Genomic DNA, 4,620 nt, shown 5'->3' on the forward strand with positions numbered 1-4,620 from the left:
GCATCGTGCCAGCATTTTCTCTCTTTGGCGCTTCTCACATGCCTGCCCTGATAGAGGTGGCTGCCTGGTCAATTGAGGGAAGCCTCATTCCAACAGCCTCAAGGAACTAAATCCAGACAAAATCTATGAGACTGAGCTTGGGAGCAGATACTGCACCAGTCAAGTCTTCAGACGGGAACACAGCCCTGGGCAATACTTTGATTGTAACCTCATGACAAACTCTGAAGAAAAGGACCCAGCCTAGGCTGACCCATGCACTCTGAAATAATAAATGCGTGTTGTTTTAAGCCCTACATTTTGTAATGATTTGTTACACAGCAACTGATAAACCATGCATATAATTTTATAGATGATTTTCAAAGCCTACCATCATAACATAAGCACTCTGCCAGGTTATTATACCTCTCTGTAAACTTTGTTTGCTTGTTGTCTAATACTTCATCCATGATTTGCTTAACCATTTTGCTATTGCTGAACATATGAATTGTTTTCCAGTTTTCACTGTATGGTTAACACTATTATGCATAAAGCATTGTCTTTAAGATGATTTCTTCAGACCATCCATAAAGCATCCATAAGAATTATTAGGTCAAAGAGTATGACCCCAAAAAGTTTATCATGAGTTATGATAAACTTACCACCCTATCTTTTTAGGGTACAATTCATTCTCTTTTATTTTATTTTATTTTATTTTTTATTTATTTTTTTTGAGACGGAGTTTCACTCTTGTTGCCCAGGCTGGAATGCAATGGCTCCATCTCAGCTCACTGCAACCTCCGCCTACTGGATTCAAGAGATTCTCCTGCCTCAGCCTCCTGAGTAGTTGGGATTACAGGCATGCACCACCACACCCGGCTAATTTTGTATTTTTAGTAGAGACAGGGTTTCTCCATTTTGGTCAGGCTGGTCTCGAACTCCTGACCTCAGGTGATCTGCCTGTCTCGGCCTCCCAAAGTGCCGGGATTACAGGCATGAGCCACCGCGCCTGGCCCATTCTCTTTTATTTTTATGTATTGATTTATTTATTTGAGACAAGAGTCTTGCTCCGCCACCCAGGCTAGAGTGCAGTGGCACCATCACAGCTCACTGCAACCTGGACCTACCAGGCTTATGCAATCTCCCCACCTCAGCCTCCTGAGTAGCTGGGACTACAAGCGCGCACCACCATGCTCAGCTAATTTTTTTTTTTTTCTTCTGTAGAGACAGGGCCCCCCTATGTTGTCTAGGCTGGTCTCGAACTCCTGGTCTCAAGTGATCCTGCCACCTTGGTCTCCCAAAGTATTGGGATTACAGGCGTGAGCCACTGCACCCGACCTCTCATTCTCCTTTAAATCCTAATTATATGAACCAAATTACCTGACAAAGCTCTCATAGAGGCAGGCTGAGAGCCAAGGATTTGGTTGGGATTAGAAAGTAAGATCTTAAAGAAGCCATAAAGCAGAGGTTCAGGCTCAAGTTGCCTTTTATGAGGCTCAGGGTGCATCTTCTAGTTTCTGTTTACTACAAACTCAAACTGGATGCCTCAGCAAACCGGTTCTCATTGTTTCTTATGGTTCCCATCAATTAGCTGTGAGACCTTGGGCAAGTTATTAATATGTAACCTCTCCGTGCCTCAATGTCCTCATATATAAATGTGGAGGATGAAAATAATACCTACATAATAGCGTGTTGTGAAAATTAACTATTTAAAATATGTAAAGTTCTTCCTATGTGTGTGGCACATAGTGAATGCTATATGTGTGTTATTCCCGTTTTCAGAGAAGGGTAATTTGTTGATGATAAGTTGGGCAGACTTGGCTTTAAATTCCCTCTCCACTGATTCTGAGCTGTGTAACCTTGGACAAAATAACTTGGCTTCTTCTAAACTAATTTTCTCCATCCTCAAATCAGGGCATGAAGCTAATGAAGCTTAAGCTTTGGGACTACTTACTTGCTAAGGCTCTCTACCTAATTTTGTATTATAACTGTATCATTGCAATTTAATCTTTTAAAGAAAGTCCTCTGAATTTTTTTTTTTTTTTTTTTTTTAAGAGAAAGAGTTTCATTCTGTCACCCAGGCTGGAGTGCAGAGGCGTGATCATAGCTCACACTATGATCGAACTCCTAGGCTCAAGTGATCCTCCCATCTCAGCCTCCCAAATTTAGCTAGGAGTACAGGCAGGCACCACCATGCCTGGCTAATTTTTTATTTTTTGTAGAGACGGGGGTCTCACTGTCTTGCCCAGGCTGGTCTAGAACTCCTAGGCTCAAGTGATCCTACAGCCTTGGCCTCCCAAAGTGCTGAGATTACAGGCATAAGCCACCATGCCCGGCTGTCTCTATTTTATAAGCTTCATAAAACCTTGATCCATCCCTAAGAAGGGGGATAAAATAACAGTACAGTCAGGCCAGGTGCAGTGGCTCACACCTGTAATCCCAACAATTTGAGAGGCTGAGGCGGGTGGATCACTTGAACTCGGGAGCTTGAGACCAGCCTGGGCAACATGGCGAAGCCCCGTCTCTACAAAAAACTACAAAAAAAAAAAAAATTAGCTGGGCATGGTGGTGCACACCTGTAGTCCCAGCTATTTGTGGGGGGCTGAGGCAAGAGGATCTCTTGAGCCCAGGAGGTCGAGGCTGCAGTGAGTCATGTTTGTGCAACTGCATTCCAGGCTGGGTGACAAAGTGAGACCCTGTTTCAACAATAATAATAATAATAGTACATCATGTGTCACAAACAGCATTTCAGTAAACAATGGATTACATACATGATGGTGGTCCCATAAGATTATAATGGGGCCGGGTGCGGTGGGTCCCTCCTGTAATCCCAGCACTTTGGGAGGTCGAGGCAGGTGGATCACCTGAGGTCGGGAGTTCGAGACCAGCCTGACCAATATGGAGAAACCCCGTCTCTACTAAATGCAGGGGTCTGTCCTGCAGACCCTGACCCAACGATGGATGAATAATGTACACTGACACATAGATATTCTGCTTTGCCAGTCTGGCTGAGTGTCCATGCCACTTACAGACACCAAGGAAGGTTCTGTACAGAGTCAGCAGCCACGGCCTCGACTTACCAGTGAGACTTGCATTCAATAAAGATTAATTGAGAAAAGTTGTGAGTAAACACACCTGTGGGTAATTAACCTGGTCGCCCCCCCCACCCTGGAGAGAGCTACTATGCACCGGTGAATGATCAAAGGTTGGTCTTAAGACCACATGAATAAACAAGCTAGTTAGATAAACTACTCTACCTTCCTTTGTACCCACTTTAAGCTGTTTACTCTAGGTAAGGATTAGGTTGCCTTCAGCCATAACCTTATCCTGAGACTTTTGCAAAAACCTTCAGGCCTTCCAAGAAGGTTTGTGGCTTATAATTTTCCCCACCATCCTGACTGAACCCCCGCAACTAAAAATACAAAATTAGCTGGGCATGGTGGTGTATGCCTGTAATCGCAGCTACTCCGGAGGCTGAGACAGGAGAATCGCTTGAACCCAGGTTTCAGTGAGCCAAGAGTGCACCATTGCACTCCAGCCTGGGCAACAAGAGCGAAATTCCATCTCAAAAAAAAAAAAAAAATTATAATAGAACTTAAAATTCCTATCACCTAGTGACATTATAGCTGCTGACATTATTCACATGTTGAGGGTGATAGCACAACACATTACTTGTACATGTGGGGTGATGCTGGTATAAACAAACCCACTGTGCTCCAGTCATACAAACATGTATAGTAATGTCCTAGGCCTTCATATTCACTCACTATTTACTGATGAACTCACTCAGAGCAACTTCTAGTCCTGCAAACTCCATTCATGGTTAAGTGCCCTATATACATGTACCATATGTATACCATACCACTTTTTTCTTTTATTTTTTGAGATGGGGTCTTGCTGTGTTGCCCAGGCTGATCTCAAACTCCTAGTCTCACGTGATCCTCCTTCCTCAGCCTCCCAAGAAGCTAGGACTACAGGTACATGCCACCATGCCTGGCTAATTTTTAAAAAAATTTTTAGGGACGGGGTCTCACTATGTTGCCCAGGCTAATCTTGAACTCCTGGCCTCAAGCATTCCTTCTGCCTTGGCCTCCCAAAGCACTAGGATTACAGGCAGGAGCCATCATGCCTGGCCCATTTTTAATCTTTTTTACAGTATTTTTACTGTACCTTTTCTATGTTTAGACATGTTTAGATACACAAAACTTACCATTGTGTTACAATTGCCTACAGTATTCAGTACAGTAACATCCTATACAGGTTTGTAGCCTAGGAGTAATAGGTTACACCATATAGCCTAGGTGTGTGGTAGGCCATGCCATCTACATTTGTGTAGGACACTCTATGATGTTCTCACAACAAAGAAATCACCTAACGATGCATTTCACAGAGCGTATCCCTGTTGTTAAGTGACGCATGATCATGCTTATCACACAGAGTAACTATAAAGATTAAAAGAGATAACATATTTAATGATTTAAAATAGTGCCTGAGTTGGGCATGATGGCTCATGCCTGTAATCCCAACACTTTGAGAGGCTGAGATGGGAGGATTGCTTGAGCCCAGGAGTTCAAGACCAGTCCTGGTAACATAGCAAGACTCTATCACTATAAAAAATGTAAAAAGGAGCCGGGAGTGGTGGCA

This window comes from Pongo pygmaeus, chromosome 16 (assembly GCF_028885625.2).
Source record: "Pongo pygmaeus isolate AG05252 chromosome 16, NHGRI_mPonPyg2-v2.0_pri, whole genome shotgun sequence".
Classification (NCBI taxonomy): domain Eukaryota; kingdom Metazoa; phylum Chordata; class Mammalia; order Primates; family Hominidae; genus Pongo; species Pongo pygmaeus.